This window comes from Coturnix japonica, chromosome 2 (genome assembly GCF_054131305.1).
Source record: "Coturnix japonica strain WE chromosome 2, WE-NBRP24, whole genome shotgun sequence".
Taxonomy (NCBI): domain Eukaryota; kingdom Metazoa; phylum Chordata; class Aves; order Galliformes; family Phasianidae; genus Coturnix; species Coturnix japonica.
The window spans coordinates 69,190,816-69,216,900 of record NC_140664.1 but is presented as its reverse complement, the minus strand read 5'-3'; the positions used below and the strand labels follow the sequence as shown (position 1 = coordinate 69,216,900).

At 39.0% G+C, this 26,085-nt stretch overlaps 1 long non-coding RNA gene across 2 annotated transcripts in view; it reads right to left on the bottom strand.

The window, feature by feature from the left end:
• Window positions 1–12,501: 12,501 nt before the first annotated feature.
• Window positions 12,502–26,085, bottom strand: part of LOC107309728 (uncharacterized) — a 48,355-nt gene continuing 34,771 nt past the window's right edge. For both annotated transcript variants that reach the window (XR_014943543.1, XR_014943546.1), the window contains one exon: window positions 12,502–12,739. This is a non-coding gene — a long non-coding RNA (uncharacterized LOC107309728). The remainder of the gene's footprint in view (window positions 12,740–26,085) is intronic.

Genomic DNA, 26,085 nt, shown 5'->3' with positions numbered 1-26,085 from the left:
TCTAAAGACGCTTAGCAAACTCAAGTCACTGGAATAAGCAGAACTGTGGTTCTGATATTTCCTACTGTGTATGTATATCGCATATATATATTATATATAAATATATACATATATATATTTAATCAAAAATAAAAATTAGCTGCATGTTACATCAGTTGGTGTTTATGCATTCTATTCCATTTGGGAAGAAAGACTGTACCATGGGAAATATCTCTTCAGCTGAGATGGCCATGGGTTTGCCTAGAGTCTGAGGCTTTCAGCGCCAAAGCTCAAGTACTGGGAGTAGCTTTCCTTCATCACCTTGGCTGGGTAGACATACCTGGAACATCCCAGGTAGCACTGTGCCCAGCTGCTAGACCAGCTAGAGTCAGCACAGACCACCTTTCATTAGTTAGCCTTTAAGAAGGTGGCAAGGGCAGCCCTGGTACAATGGCTCAAGGGGCTGAATACCACAAGAGGTGGAGCTCCATTAGTTTTCCCCAGTGGATGTGGACTAAAACAGCCTGAGGATCTTCGCTTTCTGCAGCTGCAGAAGCAGCAGCAGCACACTGTGAGAATTAGCAGTGCTCTGGCAAAAGCTTATGACTCTAGTGATGCTAGCAAGACAGCCAGTCCCCATCCCCATGTCCTCCTGTCCCCATCCCCACATCTGCAAGTCCTCATCCCCTCAACCCCATGTCCTGTCTTGTTTTGGGAAAGATGCAAATTTTAGAATTGTTGATTTTCTCAGACTACCAGAAGCAGGTGAATTTGAGCAGTTATTTAATCAAAAACTTAACCGCTGACAATAACAAGACAGCATTATTATTATTATTATTTTTCTCAATAATGTTGTAATAAACACCTGGGTTTAGAATATACTTTTGTATTGTTACATACGTGTTGTTATATGCACTTTCCAGTACAGTTCTTTGTTGCTCAACAACATTTCTGCAAGTATTTATTTACCAACATTTTTACGCTGTTGCTGCATTCCTCCTAGGGGAGAGATGAACTTATTTGCTGAGGACTATGTATTTTGTGTCCCACTGAGCTGTAGTACCTATAGTTATTTCTAGCCTCCTTGTACTTGTACATCCTCTTGTCAGACATGTGTGCTTGAGTTATGATTGTCTTGCTGCATTCCAGCTATTATGAAGCTGCTCTTGACTGATTCTCCAAGAACTGCCATTGAATCTCTCCTGATCTTACGTTTCATTTTTCAAACCCCATGGGAAGACAAAGTGTGTTGTTTTTACTATTCATACTTGATCACAGTGCTTAGGAACAATGCATGTCAGCTCGAGGCTTAAAGTGCTAAATAACATTACATAATAAACACTTAGCTATTTTGTCCAAACAAGCTCCTTCACCAAAATGTTGAAAAATTTATTGTACCACTGGGACAGTTGTGCTGTATTCAGTTTTACTCTTCTCTCTTCTTTCATTTGTGCTTTAGGAAAGAAAAACAATATAATCATTTTATCGCTCAAATATTTGTTCTGGAGCCTGGAGAAATTGTTATGCATAATGTAAACGATATCATTAAAAAAGAGAAAGCAATCTTGCAGACAGTGTTACATTAACCCTTCAGCAACATCTATCAGTCCTTTGCCTGCTGATAAACAATGCCAATTAACATCAGCAAGATAGTTAACTACAGCTCCAGGCAGTATTTTCATCCATTCTATTGCTAGTTGAAGGCTTTCTTCTCTTCACCTCTTTACAGACTGGTGGTGCCAAATTTAACATGTACAAACTGTGGAATTTGAAATTCAGTGAGAAAAGAAAGAAACTACATGTAGTTTCTTCTTACTAAAACATTTGATGAATAACTATAATAGTGAAGTGTCTTCAGTTTTCTAACAGCTTTTTTTCCCCAGTTAACTTGCCTATTTCAGGATGCTTTTTAAAGATTCCTTGTCTTCCATATGGTAAATTATTCTTTCTTAATATCTCATACTTAAAGCAAGGACTCTCTGGAGATGGACCTAACTGGTGGTACAAAACCTGGGTAATTAATTATGCTGTTTGCCAAAGAACAGGGAACAAAGGAAATAAGAACATTACTTCTGGAGATGCAGCAGGCACTTTATTAAATGATTGTATCAGCTGGAAAGTAGTTATTAACTTTATTTTAAACTACAATTTAGTAGTTTAATGCTTTTACCTCAGTGAGAAACAAATATTTAGGAAGATTGCAGCTCATGTGTTCTTGTGATTTTAACAGGGATGTGTTAGCTTCATAGAATTACCCATGCCGATCTTGTTTGCATTGCTTTTGATGCTTTTACTACCTGCAAGTCTGGAGTTGACTCTTATCTCTCCTCTGTCTGATACAACAACTAATTTCGGAGTGAGGAAGAGAACATGCACCAGGTGGGCTGTGTTTCTAGTAAGTGATTTCCTTGAGCACATTAAAAAGAACCTTGCCAACAAAATTTCACTGTAGCATTTTGAGTCCAGCTGGCATTGTATCGGAGGCTGTCGAGGGAAGGAGAGAACAGTGAACGCTGAGCCATGTTCATCTGTGGTGTCACTCAGCCAAATTTACCTGTAGGCGTATTGGACTCTCCACTTGCTCTAGAAAGTGTTTTAGTCTGGGATTCTGTGAAATAGACAGGTAGTTTATGTGCACAGTTTCAGTTGTGATTTGCACATTCATTTTTTTTTCCCATCTGAATGTAGTCCTGAAAGCACTACCAAACATATATTTCAGTTCTCTGATTCAACTGCTGGGGTGTATAAACACCCAGAATGCGAACATGCTGGTGAGTCTGGAAAAATTTCTAAGCCTTCATTTCCCCGCTTTCCAAGACAGAAATTGATAAGAGATAGTTTAAAGCAATATTAGGAAGACTGCAATATGGGGCTGTGCTTTGGCAGTAGGCCTGATTTCATGGACTATACATCAAGAATGCCTCATCCACATACTGCAGAATGCTGACACAGTATGAGCTCACACTAGCACTTCAAATCTGTTCCAAAATTTTGAGAGGTTGCTATTTCAACTGCTTGCCTTGCAGTCACATCAAGTTGTTATCTGTCCTGCTGCAAGCACAAACTCCATGTGCTCTGGCCAATCTAGTGAAAATGTGATCTTGGTCCCATTCCTGAGCTAAATTACATTAGTGTTGCTGAATCAAATTTGTCACGCTGTATAGTACCGTTGCAAGTGTTCCTCTCCCTTCTCCCAGATAAACAAAAAAGTGCAAGGCTGGAGATATTTTTCCTTAGTACTTTTTCAAAAATGGCTGAACTGTTTTGGCTGAACCGCTCACATAAATTCAGTTACATGAAACATAGAAAAGTTCACCAATGTTACATGTATAGCTTGAAATGTGACAGGTGATTCTAACAGCTCCATGTCTCACATAACTCAGTCTGACAGAATATATATATTTTACAGGTATCCATGATTAGCAGGTAGGTGACAAGGCACTTGCTCTAAAATTCGGTGTTGAGTAAATTGTGTCATATATGTAACCTTAATTTCTACAAATTAAGTGTGACTATTTGGTGGAAGAAACTAATCTGTTTCTCTAGGCTTTTAGACACTTTTTTGGTCTTCACTGAAGAAATCATATACTTAAGATGCATACCATACAATAACTGGAGCACAGTGCTATAGCCAGCCTCCTGGCAACCTCTGAGAAACAAGCTGTCCCTCTGCCTACTCAGTAGGGTAATGCAGAAAATGTTGCCAGAATGCAGGTGCCTACCTCAAATCATTGCTAGAGGCACTTCAGCAGTAAGCCCTATTTGTGCAGTAAAAAAATGTGAGGAAAATGTTGGTGAACTTTAAAGGCAAGAAGCACTGACTCCCCTAGGAAAAGCAGAAAGATCAGGGAAGATAATCAGAATCTCAGAGCTTCAGGAGGACAAACAGGTGTTGTCTCAGCTATGTTGCCTCCCACTTTGCATTGTAGTGTGAAGGATACATTTTCTTTGACATTCAGGACTTCTGCTTCAGGATTTTTTATTTTTCTATTAATTGAAGGTTGAGTCTTAATGCATGAGCTAAAAAGCCATCTGTATGCTTTTTTCTTTTTTGCTTTCTCATTTTTAATGTTACTGTCCCAGTGTTACTGATTCTCTGCAGTCCATGGTTGTATGAAAAGGCTGGACAAGAAAGTAAAGAACTGGTAATCCCCTCTGGGGAAAGGAAGAGGCAGTCAGTCACCTCAAGGTCATACAAAGTACAATGGGCCTATGCAGAGGTGCACGTTGAACTGATTTGTTTCATTAATCAGAACTCATACTGTGTTTGCAAAGAATAATTGACATTAGCAGAGCTGTGTTACTTGCAAATGCAATATTAACCTTTCTGTTTAATTGTGCTGAGATTTAAACTCAGAAAATAAGCCTTTGCTTATCCAGTAACAACAGTGCCTCTTTTGTTAACAGAGCAAACTTTTTGCAGTGTTATACTGGAAAAGTTTTGATTTTTAGCAGTGAAATAACTACCAAGTTCTTGTAACTGTGATCTGGTGGTGGATAATATCATACACTGAAATGGATCTACATTGTGAGGACCTCGGTGTGCACACTAAGCAGGGGGAACTGGAAAGAAAACGTCAAATATTATCACAATATTTTCCCAAGAAAATGTGCATTTGTGAGGAGAATAGGGAAGATAAATTAGAAGAAAGAGTGTTCAGGATAGGGAATCTGTAGTTTTCCATAGGAAAGGCATTAAACCTCTTTGAAAATGGAAAGCAGAGAGAAAACAACAACAGCAACAACAACAAAACAGTTGAAGGCTTATGTATTTAAAGGAAGTTATGGATGATTAGATTTTTCTCTGAGATAAATGCAGAAGTCTTTGGTTGTGAACTGGTATTTGCATGTTGTATCTGCTACTTATCCTGCAGGTTTCTTACTACCATTGCAGTCCCCATGTATCTGTATTCATGAGTGTGCAGGCTCTTAGATGAGCTTTGTGCTTTGTTTGCTCATTGTTTAGTGTAATGCACTTTGACCAGTGAAGCATCCATAAATACTGCTGCAAACCGTATGTCTATAATATCCTAGACTACTTTTTCATCTTCCTGATGCTGAGTATTACTTGTCCTCTGGGAAAATCCCACTGAAATCAATGGATCTACAAAGGTGTTGCTCAGTTCAGGTAAGATGGCAAAAACATCTCCAGAATTTCATTATTAATTAAAGGCATCTTGTACAGGAGAAGCATCCAGCTTATGACCTGTGTGATTATTCTAGAATACCAGGGTGATTAATACCTCCAGCCCTGATAGCTTACTTTCCATAATCTGACTAAATGAAAAATCTGACTTCAGTGAAAGTGAACAGCTGCCTCCAACCTCCATCACCCTTCCAGGAATTTCTTCCTTCACTGCTTAAGGGATGTTCAGCCAGCCATGCTGGGGTGAAGTGAGCCTGGGAAAGGTTCAGGCTGGAAGGAGACAATGTTCCCCATGTAGATCTTGAGCAGCTTCAAAGATGATGGCTAAAAGAAAGAGCATGGATTGTTTATGGCAGTCTTTTCCCTTCTTCTTGGGCATCTTCTAAGTAAGGAGCTGTCTACCCTGCCATTTATGAATGCATGTGCTTGACTGGACTTTCTGACTAAGGCTGATGACCTGGTGGGCATCAGGAAGAACATAGCATGCAGGTGCAAGGGTTTCATCATGGGACAAGGGGAGGGCTGTGCCATTGCCTTTTCCATATTCTCAGTGGAATTAAGGGGCCTGTCTAATATTAAGCAGCTTGGTACTACCATCCTACAGAAATAGTTATTTTGACATAGTTCTTAGCCTCAGGAATAAGGTTGATGAGAGATTGTTCTACTAGGACAGTTGGTCTCAAATGATGAGATAGCAGTGACCCTTCTGCAAAGCACTGTAAAAACAGACACAGTCACATTCTGACACACGTGTCTATCTTCTTAGTCAAAGAGTTCCACAACAAAGGAAGCATTCCACCTCCCACCTGTTTTTTTCTTTTCATTTCTTCTGTCTCTTTGCCTCTTTTCAGCTGCCCATCTCGCTGTAATCCTCCAATTATGAATTTTCATGAATAAATGCACTCTTTGCAAAAGGTTGGTTTGACTGCTCACTGATCCAGATGATTTTCAGTATGCTTTATAGCTAAAAATTCTTTACTACTTGATACTTGTTTCTTCCTTTCTCTAGAGACTGTATGAGCTAGGAAAAGCAACACACTTTCTTCCTATTTGTAGAAGTTGTTTTGTCCTGACCGAAGACATTTGCACTGAAAATGCTAATAATATCAATTCTTCAAATACTGCAAATGTTTTTACTGAAAGCTAAACCAACATCTCCTCTGTTTGCTGTGTTAGGTCAGGGTACCACCAGTAATGTCAATGGAGCTTTGGCATTTTTCCAGTATTAGCTGTCTGTTAATTTCAGGAATCATTCTCAGTACCTCTGTATTATTGACCTCTGAAGCTATTGATTTCTGTAGCTGGAATACTCTCAAGTCACTGAAGGAAAAAATAGGATTGCTCATATATATATATATATATTATTCATTTGCAAGCTGCATTACGTTTAATTTATTTCTTTATTTACTGCAGGAAAATATCGTAAACAGTACATGTTCATTAGTAGCATCTTGTTTATTATTTTATATCCAGGTACTTCTTAAAAGTAAGAATCAAGATCTTTTTTTCAAAGATGGAAAACTGAAGCACAGATTTATGGCAGATCTCAGTAAGGTTTTACAGAACCTCCTGAACTTCATTCTCCATCAGATTGATGCATTCCTCATGTCTGGGGGGGGGGGGGGGGGGGGGGGATAGGGTGATTGGGGCATCTGGAAAAGCTTGTGTAAAAGAGCCATGCATTCACCCTCCCTCCCACCTGACCTTAAATGGAAGAGGACATCCTTCTAGGCTGTACTGATTAGGAAGAAGTGTGCCTTTTTATTTGAAACATAGGAGTTCTTTCTTGCAAAACTTCAGCTGTTCTTGTGTTCTTGTCTTTTATTTTCCTACTTATTTGTAATTATATCTAGCCAGTGACTGATGTTTCTCATGGTTGGAAAGTACTATTAAAGGCACCTGCACATCATACATAGTACAGAATAATTTCTGTCGTTCTTTGCGTGTTATGGAATGTTGATGCAGCAGTGATTTGGCACAAGAGTAGCAAATAGCATTGATTTCACTGCCCTTCTCATTTGCACTGTGCCCGCCTCACACTGTGCTAAAAAAGGCCTGAAATGAAGTAAAATTTGTTTTCTAGCTTCATTGCCTCCTGTCACAGCCTAAGGAGATCTAGTGTTGATATATATTTTTATTTGTTTTTAGAACAAGAGAACTCATGAGATTCTGTATGCTTGAGACACCATATAAAGGGGGAAAAGGTGCATTTTGTGACTGTGGATTTCTTTGGGGTTATTTAGGTCTTGTTTGTTTGTTTTGAGGGATTTTGGTGAGATTTTGTTTTGTTTTTTGTAGTTTGTTTTCCTAAGTTTCTTAATTATGTGGTTTGGTGGAGCAGCTTCAATGGCTGTGGTTTCAGAAGCCTGAGAAAAATAGGAAGCTGCTGATTTTGCAGACATGTGTTTGTGTACCTGCAGGATGAAGGGCAGTATTATTTCTCAAAGTATTCCCATCAGCTGAAAAATGAAGTTTGTCCATTTTAATCCTTAAAAGAAATGTTTACTGCTGCCAAACAAAACTGTAAATTTTATTTTGTCTAACCCAAATGAAAGATTCAGTCTTCCAGACATGAGACATTATGCTTTCTAATTCTCCTCTAAGCCTTGAAGGTTCTTGCAACTACTTTAATTCCTCCCTCTGGAGCTTGTTATGCACCAGTTGAGTTGATTGTTACAAACTGTTATTTCCAGATCCCAGTCTTTTTTCTTTTCTTTTTTCTTTTTTTTTCTTTTTTCATATTCTATTCACCTTCTCCTTTATTAGCAAAAGGCAGATGAGGTAATCTTGCATTTGCCACATATATCTGGAACACTGATTTTTTTTATTTTTTTTTTTCCCATATACTTTATCACGAGGTGCTTCTTGCAGGTTCAGATGGAGAGAACTGTGTCAACTGTAGATGTGCCAGCTTCCCTGCTAAATATTTGGCAGAGGAATGTGTAAAATCCTATTAATGAACAGTGAAAACCTAGACCTAGAAGCAAATTCCTGTAGTGACTAGATTTTATATTTTCACCTCATCCCACTGCTTTTATCTCATCCATGAAGTCTGAGTTCCTAAGGGAAATTCATTTACTGAAGAAGAATTTCATTGTAGTGAATGTGATTTTTTTTTTTTTTTTTTTTTTTTTTTTTTAAGATTTCCTGCCTTACAATAGTCTTGATTTAAAACAGCGTTCTTGCTCATTCGATATTGTCAAGCATTGAATGTGTAATTTGGAAATAAGAAAAATAATTCAGGAGTTAGTGTCTACAACTCAGGTCTGTGCATCTGCCCTGGTTGGTGCAGTTCTGTCCTTCCAGTTCATTGACTTTTTACTACAGAGACAGAACAAATGCCCCATTGTCTAAAAGGTGAATAATATTTGTTTTCAGCCATCATGATGATATTTTTGCAGACATTCATACAGATGCACATAACTTAAACTTTTCTTCCTATTAATCTCTTCCCAGTGTCTCTGGCAACTTTTTTGCTTCTCTTTCAGTGCTCTGAATTAACATCAAAATTTCTGACTTCCAGGTGTCATCCCACTCCTTATTGTTGGCAATAAAGGCTTATGTTTGAAAATGCTCCTTACAAAAGATCAACATGAAGGTATTTTCTTTTTTCCAGCAGAATAAAACTTATTTCTATCCCATCTGACAACTCTGTCACTTTTTCAAAAACTCTGCATAGATCTGAGTGAAAAGATGAGAACTGTATACAAGGTGTACCTTTCAAACTTCCAACAAAATGAGGCTTTAAAGTTAGTCCCAGAAGCCTGAGTTATAAAAAATGATTTGCTGCTGAAGTGACTGGAGGTCTGCAGAGAAAAACTTTGTTCTTGTGTTCCAACCAGATTTTCAGACAGATTAAAAGAGATTCCCTCGAGTAACATGCCACGCATAACGGCACATTCAACAGATCAGTGGATGCCCTTGATACCACAAATGAAGAAACATTCACTTTGCTGTACATGCTCAGGTATTTGCAGAATTGAATTCAGCCCAGTTCATCTTCATCTGTGAACTGCATTTCTGTCTATATTGTGTACAAGGTGGGTCATGCAAGAGTAGCAACAGTGAGCCTCTGGCACTGGTGAGGCGACTCAACCAGCACTTGTGAGTTACACTACTTTTTAAAGTCTTGTTTTGGTTTGTCTTACTTTGGTTTAAAATAAGCTTTTTTCTGAAAGGAATGGGTGAATATGAAATAGAGTATAATAAGTATTTGGCCTCTTTGGCCAGAGTCAACTGTCATTTTTGTTACTTCTGGCCAGCACAAAAAAAAAAAAAAAAAAAGAGCTAAGCAAGGACATATTTATAAACACAAAGAAAAATGAGTGGCAGCAAGGTTGACTAGTAGCTTGCTACCTGTATGGCAACAAGAATGAACACTTGTAAAGGTAATGCTTTTATGAAGATGAACCAGTGTTGTGTATTTTTGTTTTGCTTTAGTTTTGCTAATAAAACCTAAACAGCTAAAGAAATCTTAACTATGTGACTATAAAAAAAAAAAAAAAAAAAAAAGACCTACTCCAAATGAAAGTTTCCCCCACTTCTAAAATCAAGTTTGGGTAGGAGCTGCTATTTTTAGATTTAAAGATTTTAAAAATAATTATGGCTTCTGTTTTAAAAATATCTTACATTGGTGTCATGCTCTAATTTTTAAGGATTGTCTATTCTGCACTATAAGGGCCAAGTATATGAAGCAAGAATATGCTATAATCTCTCCAGGTTTGAATCAACCCTTAGAAATATACAGCATTGCCAAAATCTAACATGTTTAGGCCAGTTGCATTACACTGGCTATTGCTAGGATACCAGTTTTTTTGGATTCCTGGTACCCAAAAGGATTATTCACTCTTGGCTTCCCTACATAATGTACAAATAAAAGGGAACTATAAATCATACCTTGGAAAACTCAGGCTTTAATGCCTTAAACTTGCCAAGTCTGTCTTACTAAGAAGCAGCTGTTTCATACACTGAAGTAAATAACAAAAAGTTTTTCAACATAAAGGTAGGGCATGCAGGAGAAAGAAGAGGAACTGACAAGAGAAGTGATTCCCATACATGTAGATGTAGAGGGGCAGTTAATTCCCTGCTGTATGGCAAGAATATTTATTATTTTCTTCAACAGGCTGTGTTTAAGGTATGTTAGACCATCCTGATAAGGAGAAGCAGGCTAGTGGGACTTTCCTGGGTTATGAAGTACTGCAGTCCAAGTGACAACCACTACATGTGTTACCATCAGTGTTTACTGTTTCAGGGCACCAGAGTATACTGCTTTGCATTTGTTTTGATGCAAAATATGCTTTTAGGCACTCACAGAAGAATCAGTCATGAGTGCAGATATAACAAATGTTTTGTGCCTGACAGCTTTTCTCTGCCTGACTATGGCTGCTCTGGTGCCAGATTGAGTGTGGCCACCTCTTTCCCCAGGGCCCTTCTCAGTACAGTCAGCAGCAGTGACATGAGTGTGTTGTCAAAGTGTTGGCGGGTCAGTTAGCAGCTGGGGGACTGTAACCCAGCTAGACCATGGAGGTGGGCACAGAGTGCTGCCCCAAGCTGACCAAACCTCACAGCTTGGCATGTGGTTCCATTTACAAGAGTGCTTCAGAAGCACCCCTCTACTTCAGAAGGGCACTTGTTGGAGAGGGGGATTCCCCCAGGGACAAACCTTGGTGGCCACTTGAGAATGTAATACTCTCTACTGAACGTACAAATGGATCATAACTGTTCCTGAAAGGACAAAGGGATGTTTTATCTTCTGGGGAAGGTGGATGGCAGAAGCAGTGTTCTCTGATGCTGTAACAGCCTGTTATGTCAGCTGTGGAGGTGCTCAGACTGCTGGATCAATAAGTAGTTGGAAAATACATAGCTGTTTCAAAGACAGAGACTTGCAAATAAACTGTTTCTACTGTTTTAAAGTCAAACTGTCTTTGAATCTGCTGTTTTCTTCGTGCAGTTGTTTGTTTCCAAGGATACTTCTTACAAGACATGTCAACTGGAGAGAGTTACATTAGCAAAATGGGAAATCCATACAGTTAGCTGTGCTGTGGTTGACTGGTTTTTATTCTTGGCTTACAGTGTAGTGGTATTCAAACTGTCAGCCACATCTATGTTGGATGTAAACGAATGTGAGTCCAGACTGGCATGTGAAATTCAATTAAATCACCACATCAACTTCTGTATTTGCGTTCAGAGGACTGAGTCTTAAAATAAGTGTTAATGCAATGAATTATACACAATGACAGAATTTCTGGGGTCAGCTTCCTGGTGGAAGGTAATCAACAAAGATACAAATGCAATGAAGTCTTGTTTTGAAATGCAGTGCAGGTGCAATATCTAGCAGAAAAATAAGTTAATCAATGAACTAATTTGATAGTTCAAATTCTGAGTGCAGGCTACTCACTGGGCATATATAATGTAGTTTGAAAGATAGTGTAAATTATTAATAACATAACTAGATTGAATGTCTCTATCCATTCACTCATCCTGCGAGTGGGGTCCTTACTCCTAAATATTTCACGATAGTTATAACAACTAACCCATTTTCTTCCTTTCCAGCCTGTAGGAGAAATTACTTCATTCACTTGTGACAATTTTATTTTCATAAATATATGTGTTCAAGTGTATCTAAGCTGGAGAAATGCACACCAGTCAGTGCTACAGATGAATTGGTTGCTTCTTGGTGGAATCCACATCTCTTAGAGATAACACAAGGCAAGACCACATTCTGTGTAGGCTCTGTCTGCTTCGCATTTTCTGCCTGTTGATGAGCTGTTTACTGTATAGATGCTGTGACAGATCATGGTCGCAATGTTGTTCGAACGAGTCTGGCACAAAATATCATTGTGGAACCTCTGACTCCATTACAGAGATGGAAAGTAGAAGGAAGTCAAGGTAGGTGGAAGATGTTGTCCCAGTTATATAGTCTGATATAATGAATGCAGGTAAAACAGCTTTCCTACTTCTTTTGTCATGACAAGTCCTGTTTGTGACTGTCAGTTCTTGGGTCAGGCTTGTCTCTTTAGGTTCATTAGTTGATCCACAAAAGCCTGTAAAATATTTTGTTAGCCCAAGACTGCCTGAGTTATTAAGATACCTTTTTTGACAAGATAGGAGTCAGGAGCAGCTAACCTTGTGCCTTCTGAAGTTCGTTGTGAAGAAGGGTGGCAGTACAGTAATAAAGCTCAAGAGTTTACAGATGAATAAAATGAGTCATTGTCTGACTGGTAGGCCAAAAATCCATAACTTGAAGAAGTTCTTGAAATGAAGAGAGAATGTGATCCTCTTTTCTTTCTGTCTTATATTTTTTCTTTGTTCTGTTCTTCTGAACAACCAGTGCTACCTACTTCAGTAGTTTTATACTTGGAAAACAATTCTGTGTCCTTACAGTTATCTTCATAAATATTGTCTCTGATTGATTGTCTTCTTTGCTTATATTTACTTTTATTCCTTGCAACACTGGGATTGTCATTCACATGCTGTCCTCCAAACCTGAGTTTGATGCTCTCCATCTCTTCTTTCTGCAGTTTTCTTGTATTTCATTATTGGTAAACTACTCACAAAACAAATTTTTCTGACTTCTTTGATACTTTGGAGTCTAACATGACAGAAATATACCTGCTGAAGGTTAGAAAAAAATCAAACGAACAAGTCAAAGTTTCTGCTAAGACAAGGAGAATACAGAGAAAAGTGATCCTGATGGTTCAATCTACATAGGCTAAAACACTGAATCCTTTGGCTATATCTAAAAACAACTGACCCTTCTTTCATAATCACTAACTTTTACATAGTAATCTATTTTTCCATACTCACACTACATGATCTGGACCTTTCACATTTACAGTCTTCAGGAAAATGTAAGTTCAGTTTTAACAAGCTTCTCAGCTTCTTACATCATCATATGGGAAACAGTATTTGTCATAATATACCAGGAATCTGTAAAGATAAATTGGTTGTATTTCATCACGATTTGATTAAGATAGATTAATCGTGTTGGCTTTTGTCAGGTAAACACTGTACAAAGTTCTGCTTTGGCTCTTGCGATGTTTTTAGCCAGTCAGTTTTGATATTGCTTTCTTTCCGTGAATAAAATCATTTGTGCCTCTTTAGGTGCACAGGTCATTTTGCACATTGGGTGTAGCTCCTAAAATGAGCCAGAGAGGAGGGGACATAGGCATGGGGGAACAGCTTCAGGAACTGTTAGGGAACCACTCCCAGCCTGTTAAAAAATTATTTCCATGTGAGCTAATACTATTCCTAAAGCTCTTAGTGGAAACAGAGTTCAATATTATCTAGCTACATCTGGAAAGGCTCTTTTTGTCAGAATTTAATTTTTATAACATGGCTATTCTAGAAACAAAGTGAAAGCTCGGGTTAGCTTTCCATCTAGCTCCCTGAATGCTTCTATAGTTTTCATAGAGATATGTTTCTTTTCAGCTATGCCAATATTTGGATTATAAGAACAAACCAAACTTTTAGATACAGTTGTGCATGCCTTGCATTTTTAATGAGTTTTCTGAATAACTATCATGAGTATGTTATCTGCATGAACAGTTTATGTTTATGTATGTATATTACACTAAATGTGTTTTATGGAAAACATCAGAGTACTGAATGCATATACGCTTCATATAAAACCTTTTGTTGCTTATGACTTCACATCAATACAGCTTGAACTAGCCCTCAAGAGTTTATGATTACCTGATGGACAGTACAGAGGCCTTTGTTATTAACAAAGTGTATGTATGTGTCTGTGTATACATATGCACAGAGAGAGCTCAGCACAAGTAGTGATTACACTGAGGAGCTGAAAACAATCAAATTTCACTGAAATTATTGTTTGAAAATTTTCCATTCTAAAACTTGTTCTTGTATTAGAAAGTCTGAAAAGATCAAAAGGGTAGGTGGAAAAAAATGTGCGTGGTTGTTTGATCGCTTAATTATTATTCTTGTTTTAGTTTTTTATTTTTGTTATCATTTGTTTTTGCTTGTTGGCAACATCCATGATTTTTGAAATATCAGAAAAACTACAGTCTGTCTTTTCTGCTTTGTTTTTTGTTGTTGTTGTTGTATTCCTGAAGGATCTTCTGAATTTATGAGTGATATCTACAGTGAGTATAGTTACCCTTTTTCAGTCTGCTTAAAACAGGTACCTGTTTCTATAAGTGCCTTCTTGCAATCTCCTGTGACATGCTCAGTTGTCCCCCTATAGGTTTCCACATACTGTGGAATTTTCCAGTGCAGATAGGGCTGTTGTTTTGAATGTAAAATAGTCTGGGGAAAAACACACCCCATTTTCAGTGGCTTTTCTCCATGATGAATAAATTCACAGAGGAGAGCATGCTTGTGCTTTTCCATTCCTGTTCTAAAGCATTAAATACCACCTTCAGTGCCAACAGTCAAAAGCCCCATGTTTTGGATAGGTGTATAAGTTCTAGAAATCACAATTTAGAAATGCTTTCTGCTATAGGCTGATATAGTTTCCCATTTCTGTTGTGTGAATGCTGGCTATGTTTTGTTTTAATTTAATGTCTCTAGTAAGTGAATCTCCCTGAATATAGTTTATGTGCAAAACAGCTCATTTACATATTTGGTACTGTTGGATTAGGTAACTAACAAGCCTTCTGGTTTCAGAAACATTTAGATGTCTCTATGTAGAAGTAATAGAGCAAATATAACCTCAAGTAGAAATGAGACTCATTGCTTCATTTAGGTATTAGGCTAAAGTACTGGATGACTGACTTCTAAAATGTGGCAAAGCCACCAATTCATCTCAAATTGTGCTCTTCTCTGATTCTATCTGAAGTCAGTTTCAACTTTCAGATAAAATAATTGACCTATGGGCTGCCAAACACAGGTGGAAATACATTTTTGGTAGGTGTATTCTTTCTGGGCACCTCAGTAAATCCTCCAGTGTTAGTGAACTGCTTTTAATTGAGCACTGGGTTAGGAAAAGTAGAACTGGGTTTGGAAAGCTGAGAGAAGAGAGAAACATATTTCAAGTATTTATATTCTTTTGCTCGGTATGCATGATTTGTAGAAATCTGTAGGAAAATTATAGCAGCGTATTGTCCATTCCCTCCTCCCTTCTCCCCAAAATTAGAGCAGAAGATGGGATTCTGCTAACCAGTAAATGCCTGGAATTCTGTAGTTTCCTCTGATGCTCTGCTCTGGCCTACACAGGACTGTTATGCAGCTGAAGACACTGGCACACGCAAGAGGTGAAAGGATTTGTCATGAACTTGGTGAACATTCAGTCAAGATCATTCTGCAAGTATTAACTGGTATTTTCATTGGTCTTCTGAAAAGGTTTCACTGGTGGGAGTCTTAACAATAGCAACAAAATAGTCCAGTCTATCAAGAACGCGGGGGGGGGGGGGGAGTGTGGCGGTGGGGCTGGGGAGGGGAAAGCATAATATGAGACAAAGGAGCCCATAATAGGGCCTATATGCTGTGATCCACGATCACGTCTTGCAAGCAGCTCAGGCTGCCCAGGGCCCCACCCAGCCTGGCCTTGAGCATCTTCAGGGAAGGGGCATCTACAGCTACCCTGGGCAACCTCTTCAGCACCTCACCACCCTCTGAGTAAAGAATTTAATGTTAACAGTTGAATCCCTTCAGTTTATAAGTTCCCCTCAAGTACTGGAAGGAACCTATGCAGTGATATTCAGTGGAGAAAACACAATGGGTCCTAACAGAAATGAAAATATGAAAAAGACCCTTTAAGAACATCAACAAAAAAATAGTATCATGCATGTACCAAGACACATTTTGTTACAGCTCTACCAATATCTCCTTTGTTAAGATTAGAGGCTAATTTGCATATACAGATAATGTAGTCATGTAAACAAGCTTTTACAATATCCATTGTAATCCATGACCATTTATTAATCTTTTACCTAAAGTGCCTGTGGAGCGGTGCTTATTCAAGCTTCAAGGCTATTTTTCCTCTAACGGTTTGGCATGGATCTTAAAGGGGAGAGGTAACATCAAAAAAGCAGCATGTTAAAAATGCAAATATCCAGGGAAAATAGCAACATATGAATCTCTATGACAGCATACTGTCATAGTGGAACTGAATTAGCTCCATCTGTGCAGGCAGTTCAGTGGAATGTAGGAGAAATAGTGGGGACAGGAAATCTTCAGGCTGGTGATGGCAGATTCAACACATCTGATGTTCCTGTTGATGTCAGTATTTTTCAGCCTGAGGGAAAATACAGCCTGATGCAAACTGCATTCACTGTGAGGCACTCAAATGGGAAGCGTTTTTATGATTAGTCTATTTCATGGAATGAAAGGAGAAGAATTGATGTGATATGCTGGGGTATATATTGTTAATTGCTCATCATAACTATTCTTTTCTTCAGCAAGATCTCTCTTTTCCCTTTCCTCCTCACCCTATGAGGTGATCTTGTCAATATGGAAAGAGCAAACATGTAATGAAAAATTGCTGTTGCCATGGCATAGAGAGTGTTCTGGTCTTACATTGAAATAATTTCTTAGTCCTCATTTGCATTCCCTGACCCTCTAAACAGCTATATTAATTGTTTGGATTCAAACAATTGAAAATTCTTTATTACAAAGAAGAAATTAAAAGTAATGAGCTTAACACAGCTCTAGTTCAAAAAGACCTTTCCTGGCAGCTAAAGGGAAATGCATATTTCTATGCTGTTAACATCCCAAAGTAGCCTAAAACATACCAGGGAAAGATTAAACTGAAGATGATGGAAAGAGAACTAATATTTTCTTTTCACAGTGAACAATGTGAATTTTCATCTGTATGTGTTGTTGGCATGCCATACAAAGATAGTGTTCTGAAAACTACTATGCAGGTTAAAACCTAAATTAAACTCTTTAACATGAATTTTTTTTGAATCTGTTGAATTCCCCTGATTATTTGACTGAAATGTTTGCACCAGGCTTGTTCTTGTTCCATCTTCCGTGTTTGAACTAGAGATAATTTTCCCCCCATTTTTAAAATTTTTCTTTTAATTCCTTGTTTTTGTGGGTGGATGTCTCGATGGACTGATAGTAACTAGGATGAACTTAACACAAGAAGAGGTATATGGTACCTACACCTTCTTTGGTGGTTCTGTCAGCACACCCTCTTGCCATTGTTCAGCGGTCTTCACTGTTCCCATCTTGGATGTCTGCAAATTGTACTGCAGCTCACCAGATGATTTCATGGCACATAGGATGGTGCAATCTGTCACACAACCACCAAGAGCTTCAGCCAGCTTTCATGCCCCAGGTTAAAAAAAAAACCCAAACCGTGAAAATTTAGTTCCTAACTCCACCTGCCCCTTTAAATATCTTGAGCCAAACTTCAGGGCATTACAGCTCAAAAATACGAATTTGGGTTTCAGTTTTATTTCTCTTGTTAGAGATTTTAGCTCAGAGTACTAGAAAAAAGCAGACCTTTCTGAGATACTCAAATTTAAAGCTAAAGCTGTTGGAGGGTCTCTGAGATAACTTGCGTGTTTTCTTTGGTGTCCTCTCTAGCTGCTCTTCAATAAGCTGGTAATTTTTTGTTTTCCCTCTTTCCTTCCCTTCCCAGAATATTCATTTCACTGTATATTTGACCCTAGATTATTTTCACACCTGTGATTAAAGTTTACCTCTAGGAATCCAAATACCATCTTGGGCACCGAGTACTTCCAGGCACTGTTAAACTTTAAGACAGTCATGTCTGTGCTCTGTGGTTTGGAGCAGTCTCAAGTGACAACACTGACCATAGTTTGGTGATTTCACTCCTGTGTGGGTGAACATACAAACCCTAATTTTGGGAACGCAGCTCATTTTGTCCAGGAGGTATTTCATCCTTAGCTTGTGACACACCACATAGTGTCCATGTTAATGTAGAAGTCCTAACAGTTTTCAAACTTGTGGAGTTATATGCCTCTGAGTCAATCTCATTAAAAAAGTAGCTTCAAGGAAAGGTGCTACTGTTATTGCTCTCTTATCAATATACAGGATGTTGTTCCCATCTGTCACCTTCTGCCCCAGAACTGGCAGTGAGCTATGCTCGTTACTGTGTGATTACATTTTGTTAGGTGGGTGGCCCATAGCTGCATCTCCAATGCACTATTAAACCTTGGAATTGAAGTGCAGCTGGGATAAAAAGCTTAGCCTGTTCAAAGGCCAAGTGTGCTTATTAGCAAAGCAGTGATGGACCAGGAATAGTTTCTGTTTTTCTGACGTCCCATTAAGATTTCTCAGTTTGCCACCTAAGATGGTAGGCCAGCTGATAAACAGACATCTTTTAATCAGCTACTTAAGAAATGGTTTCATGGTACAAGGTATGGTCTCTTTCCCAGCACTGGATGTCTGTTCAGGAAGGTCTGTCTGCATACTTGAAATAATATTATTTTTCTTGCCCACAGCGGTCTTGAAAGCTGAGGTGGTTTGCCTGATGGTTTGGATGTTTGCTTTTTTTCCAGCCTGCTGCACCTCATTTAGGGCAGAAGGGGAGGGAAAAGATTTGGATGAAAGTCTTTTCATCTCTAATGTTTGATATAAAGCATAGCTTTGTTATTCTAACCTTCTGCATCCATCCTCAGGGTGGCAAAAGAATGGAAAATAACTGAAGAGAAGTATTTAATGAGCTTATTTGTTGCATCCTGTCCATCTCTGAACTTCAAAATTGTATTCTGTATTCCTCTAGCCTCCAAAAATATACTACTCCTTCTGCTTCGTATTCCCTAGTGACTGAGTCACTACAGATTGATGATTTAATTTCTAGTGATTGATGTGGTAAAAATAAAATATCCCACCACCTGCCCAGAGACACCAAGATTTATTTCCATACAGAACATATCCCAAGCTTTTAAATCTCCTTGTAAATGAAATTGTAACTTCTTGGGAACCCCACTACACAATGATAGCTGATGCTTGTGCCATTTTGGCACTCTGATTTGGTATGATGCTGTGTGACCACCATCATTCATTTAGAAAAAGTGTTTTGACTTCTTACAGCTTTAAAGCAAAGGTAGTTTAAGAAAAAATTTATCTGGGTCTCATGTCTTACTGCCAGAATGTTTTGTGAACTCTCAGGATGATTAAAGAAGAATGTTCTAAATGTCTTAATTTTATAAAAATAATGTTCTCTGAAGATGCTTGTATTTAAGTGCTGAATTACACATAGTGTCCTAGGCAATGTCCAAGGGCTACCCAGTAAGGGTTGTATAGACTGGACTTCAGTAAGGATCTGTTTAATGGAAAGATGTTTCTGGATATAACTAATAAGTGCAGTTATAACTACTAAGTGTGTACATGTAAATGTAAGATATGACCTTTATAGACATATGCCAAAGAAAGCACAAGATTGGATTGTTGGTTCTGGTTAGAAAAATGAGCCTTCCCTGAAGAATCAATTCCTTGGTGAAAGAAGTGTTTTGGTAGAATGCATTTTAAGTGGGATTATTGCTGACCTTTGTTACATTGATGAAAACCTCCCAGGAATTACGTTACACTGTTCATGAGTAGGGACATCCAGGCTGTGTCCAAGAGTTAAACTAACTTCTGATTTCTCAGAGTTGTTTTCTGTGAGCCCTTATTGGCTACCTATCCAAAACCAGATTTACCTTTGAGTTCTGCCTCCAAATTCTTCCTACCTTTTGCCAAACATGTAAACAAAACTATTTTAGCCAGGTAAATACAAACCTTTCATAACATCAAAAGAGCAGATTGTTATGAGTGTTCAACCCTCGTCTTAGTCCTTTTTTTCTGTTTGTCAGTGAAACAAACAAAACCACGTCAATCTCAAATGCTCCAGGGAATGGAGAAAGAGTGGAAGGCTGGTGCTTCTTTTTCTGGATCAGGGAGTAAGTGGCTGAGGACAAGGATGAATTTAAAGTTCAGGAAGTTGACTTCAATATGACTACCACCTGTTTGTCTGGAACCAGCTCTTGCTGACAGCAAGAAAATTTCCCTAGGAAGTCAGATTTAATAGTTCTTCTATGAAATAGAAGAAGAGGTAAGTAATAATGATAATGTCAGGAAAAATGTTCAGAAGCTCCAGTGTGCCTCCCTGAATGCTATTACATGTTAGGTATTGCAGGCAATACAAATATACAGAAATATTTATATAAAAATGCGTTTTCAATGTATTCATTCTTAACAAAACCATAATCTTTTTTGAGCGCGAGGCTCTTGCAAAGAATGTCAGTTTTATACTTGTATATTTTATATGACAGTACCAAATTTCATAGCTGTGTAATGCAGAAATATGTTAATCACAGGCTTAAATATTTAAATAGTGAAAAGTTGATGATACCATGGTGAGGAATGTTCAGATACTATATGAAAAACAGCAGAAAATATGCAGGAGAAGTGTAATTACATAATTTGTTAAGTTTTTGTATTTTGCATTTCCAAGACATCATCTTGTGCATATATATATTTGCAAAAATCAAATGTTCATCATTTGATGCTTCACTTGCTAACTGCAGTGTAAGATCCAATACACTGATATGCCTCTACAGGGAACAGAGGTTTAGTCTAGCTTAAGAGTGAGTTTTTTTCCAAGTTTGATTTTCATATCTAGATTGACATGATCTTCCTTTTCTTTGTTCTCTCTCTAGAATATTTTACTCCCTGTTTCGGTTTCAGTTTTCATCCCAGCCATCATTCTTAATTCACATAGCCTTAGTCTGAAATTTACACTAGGAGTGTCAGGCTCTACCATAGCTGTTAAACCAGTCTATCTTAGTGAAATGTTTAGGGGGTCACTGTTGGAAGGGATTTCCTCCAGATTTTGACTGATAGAGACAGGCAGTAAGGAGACATATCTCCCTCTCTGTTTCTATCTCTGCTCACAGATTAGCTTCATTCAAAATCATTGGACTTCTGCTCTTTTGCCCTGCCTATGCCTTTTTCTTTCTGTCTCCTCTTAGGAACTTCCTTTCTGCTGTCCCTAATGAACTCCTTCAGTCCCTGAATTTAGTAAGGTCAGCAGTCAAGAGTGTGGATTACGCTGGTAGCACAGATACAAAGAGGAAGCCGTATTCTTTTTTATCATTCTCTTACTCCCCTAAAGTCCATCTAAAACAATGTTTGCAGTGTGTGTGTAATACACTTTTCTTCCTCCTTTTGCTGAGTTGCTTTCCGTTTTCTGTGTAACCTTTTAATATGACAAGCCTGAAGATTTTTCTTCTTGTTGTTTTCATTATAGATAGTCCAGCACTTGTGAAAATGGAGGCAATATGTTAATTAGAATGTGATTTTGAATGATATATTATGCTTTGGCAAGGGGGTTGGACTTGATGATCTCTAGAGGTCCCTTCCAACCCCTACAATTCTGTGATTCTGTGATATTATACCCTGAGCTACTGAGTAGTAGCTGGTAGAACTTGAGCCTTCATGAACAGAATTACTTTAACTGGGCAGTCCAGTGGGAGAAGCTAGAGTGAGTTTTCTGTTATTGTATTAATGTGTACCCAGCTTAGGTCCTCAGGACACCTCTGGCCACTATTTGTTTGAAGATGCCTCTGTCTAAGATAACATAATGATTAGCATTAAAGGAAGCAGGAAAAACAAAACAACCAAAACAACAACAAAAAACAAAACAGAACAGGTCTTCTTCCTTAAGCAAAGTGAAGGAACATTTTCATTTCCCAGCATAAAGAAATGAAGAGACTGGAAGAGTAACCCAAGATAGAACCTGGCAAAAACTAATTATGCCCTTTGACAAATAGTGTCTGGAGATCTAATAAATCTAGTTATTAAATGAGCTAAGCAGGAAGCTGCTTAGAAATATTAGCACTAGAGCCAGCAGAGGACAAAAGGTGCAGGGATTACAAACTGCATTTGCTGAGACCTCCTGTCAGCTCAGTAAGATCAGAGTCAACAATGACTGGTGTACTGTGGGAAAAGCAGGAGAGGGAAGACGAGAACTGTCAAGGTTTGTGCACTGCTATAGGCACTTGACCTACTCTCATCACTGTTGCTTTGCTTGGCTTTTTATCTGATAAATTAAAAATAATATTTAAAAAAAAGAAAGGATTAGAGTCTAGAAATACAGACAAAAGAGAGTTTACCTATCTGCATAAATGCTTTGCAGTGCAATTGCCATATGAAAACTACACTTTTAGAATTTAAATAGTAACTGGTGGGACTAGCAGTAATGCTTTACAGTCATAGGCCATAAGTGTGGTGGTTGACAGCAAGTATAAAAGCTATATCCCTAGACAGATTCAAGGAATGGCATTTAAACAGTTTAGAGTCTGGTCTGTAGCTGAGCTGAACTGGCACCAGTTGCTAGAGCAGATTGCATAAGTGACCCAAAAGGGATGGAAGAGAATATCTTTCCAGCTCCCAAGAGCAGAGGGATCCTATTCAGGGAAGCTGTCTCAGCTGTCAGGGTAGCTCTTCTTCCATCTCGGTGGACTGAAAAATATCTGTATTTTTCCCTTTGCAAGTGAAAACAAAAGCTGGCATTTGAACGACTGTTTTAAAAAGTGGAAGAGCTTCAAGTTTCTGAGAGTTTAATCTTCCAGAATCTTGATGACGGCTTATAAAAGTATTCTGCAATGAGATACTACACAAATTCTGCCTTGTGTATTTGTAAAAGATGAGTGATAAGCCATTATGGAGCATAATTCACTTGCTATTTTGCAATAGCAAATTTGCAATTGCTATAAGTCAGAGAAGGTGCAACTTGATTTGTTTCTGTAACAGTGTGAGCTTTCTTAATGTTTCAGTACTGAACAGGAAGTGTTGCTTCATCCTACTGAATTCCTGTATAGGCATAATGGATCTGAAGGCTTTCTGGGAGTGATGTGACTAGGCTTTCCTGGGTGGGTGTTCCCTGATCTCCCTGTAGGCTGTTCCCCGAAGGAGGCTTATTTGCAAACAGGGTGCAAGTTCTGAGCAACCAAGTCTGTGCTGTGATTGAAGAGAGCAGAGCAAGAGCAGCAGCTTGTATTATGTGGGATTTCTGGGTCAGTAGACCAAAGATAAGTCTTCTGTATCTTTTTACAGCCTGCCTTGGCTCCCTTTTGTACTGGTGAAAGAGGGCCTTCATGTGCTTGAGGCTTGACTCCCAGCTCAAAGGCTGAATTTGAGAGTGGCTTTCAAACGTTAGCCAAAAATGTTAGTCTATGCATGTGTGGGGAGGTGTGGGGGAGGCTACATCACTCCTTTGTGCTGTCACACAGAATGAGCCACAATCTGTCATGCTTTTGGTTATTAATAGCCAGAATATGAAAGTAGGGCAAATATCCTTCCCGATTTATCCTGACCTGAATATTCTACATCATCTTCAGGCCACAGAATAGTAGTTCTGTGTCTAGCTGTCACATTCCTGAATTTTAGGAGCAGATATCTGTAACTATTTTGTGTCACGATTATCCATGTCACATTACAGAGAGAAGCCTGCAGGCAGGCGCGTGAGCTATGTGAATGCTGCTTGCTTAGGGAAACACTGAGATAGTGATCCTGCTCCCTGTCATTCCATACTGACACAGACAGTCAGACAAGAGAACCCGAGGGAGAGGTCACCCTGGCCTGGAGTGGCTCTGCTGGGAATGAGAGAAGAGTAAAACACAGAGAGGCAGGCCACATGATGGGGAGGAGAGTTAGAGAGCCGTGAAACAGTGCTGATGGAGGCAGGAGGCTTTTGATTCAGAAATGGGGAGGAGGAAATGAAAGAGGGAGAGAGATGCAGAAACCCATAACCATGCAGTTAACCATTCCTAGGCAGGAAGGATCAGAGTTCTGAAGGAGTGCACATTAATACGGGAATACTGAGCTGCTGAGGATCCAGAGATTAAAATAAAATGTTGAGACTAAGTAAAGGCTCTGGTGATACTGGAAGCCAGCATTTTTTTTTTCCCCTCCTTCTTGTTTCTAAAAACGACTAATATATCAAATACCATATTTTTATTCTCCTCCCAACCTGCAGCTGGCGTTTATAACTCCTAATTTTGAAATCACAGCAGCTTTTCTGACCAAATGTGCAGATTCACCCTTGTGGTCTACTTATGTTGCTAGCATATGAAGAGAGAGAAATAAAAGGTCATTAGCTGTGATAAATCAGTATATCTAGAAAAGTGATGCTAGAATTAGAAGTCCATATTTGATCAGGTTTTTCTACTGACTTCCACATGAACTGGCATGGTTTTGGAATGAAGCATGTGAGCTTGAAGAATAGGGCATACATCTCCATCCTGTTATTGTTCTGAGTGTTATTCTGGTATTAGTCTTTTTCTGGACAGACACATACAAGAAACCAGTTAAATATTACTGCTGATTGCATTTAGAAACTGCAGACATTAGTCAGAATGTGGATGGAATTAATACACAGGGAAACAAATCCTTGCCGAGAAGTATTAAAATCTGAAGTTAAATCAGAAGACAACATGAGACTGCAAGAGTAGCATGAAGTTGGAAAGGTGATTGTGCTAACAGTCTGCTCTTGTTTAATCCTGCTAATTTACTACATGATCACTTCAGACCATCATCATGAAATGTTTCTGTCATGTTTTGGTGCAGATAAGTAAATACGTGGATGGCTTCTACCAAGCTAATTTCTGGAGTTCTGGTGTTAAGAGTAGTATCCATGACAGATTAGATCACTTGTATATGCTGTGTTTTTAGTGTGTCAATACTTTTTCTGTGTCTTATATGTCAGTGTGAAACCTCACAGATAACCCTCCAGGCCTCAGTCCAGTACTCACAAGCAGAGGGCATGCTGGGATATTCCTGTTTGCTTTTGAAATGCTGATGCTGGCTGTCTGTGTCTGATGGGAAGCATGCACCAGCAGCACTCAGGGCTCTGTGGCTTGAGTTCATGGTGTTGGCAAGGTTGGTTTGTCAGTGCTAAATAATTCTAGTCAGATTTCCAAGTAAATAGTAGATACTTACTGCTTTGAGTCATTACAGTTTACAAAAAACACTATGTCTGAGCTTTGAAATGTGTCCTTCTATCTTCTACCTTCCTGTCCCCAGTGCCACCAGGTCCATCCTGTCAGAAGAGCATCCTCCAGGTGCAGTGTGTGGAAATAAATTCTCACCTTAGAAACCCTGCCTGGCCAGGCTGGGATGCCCAGGCTTGTTGAACTTGTGTTGTTGCTTGGTGGCAAGCAGCTTGGTGCATCCAGGACTCATCTGTGGGGCACGTCTCTGGAGAGTGGGGGCTGGGCAGGAACCTGCACACAGTCACAGTAGTTCTGTTCTGTGATGGGATACGGCTCATTAAGCTGTCACAGCTCTATGGCAACAGAGTGCATGGCATCCATGTCTAAAGCAAACACACAGGCTTTGATCAGGTTTGTTCTTATTGTTGTACCAGTGGAGCTCAGCCCAGCTCTTCTGGTGCTCCAGACATTGCAGACTGCAGAATAAGCTGTTTCTGCCTCCGCAGGAACACTTTCAGCAGGTTTCTTGTTGCTGTGCCAAGCCCATACCCAGACACAGAGGGTCAGCCTCACCACCCTCTGGAGCTGTGTATAGGCAGCAGAGTGGCCTATAGGGCCTTTGTACCTTAGTGAGCTTCACATAGGCCCTGGTCTCAACGTGCAGTCTCCATCGAGAAGTGGCAGGAACAACCAAAATACAATTGCTCAGCGTCAGTCTTTGGAAGACAAGAAGACTTCTGACCTTCAGGCACTGGAGTTTCTATGGGGACAGGATGATCCAGTTCTTCTACTGACTTTATACATTTTGGATAATATCCAGTCTGACCTCTCCCAGCTTCTGTCTGGGTGTTTGAACTGTTAGATTATCTTTGGCAGCTAAGAATATATTTTTTATTTTTTTAATACCAAAGTGAATATTGACATTCGGTGGGTTATCAAAACACAAGCTTACATTACTGCAAAGAAACCATGGCTGTATTCTTTTCAGAGTGATGTCATGAATTGCTCCTCATCTTGGGGAACAGAACAGTGAATTATGTGGGGGACAGATTCAAATACAGTCTTGCAGTGAGTGGGCCTATAAATACAGATGTTTTAGGAAAGCATCTT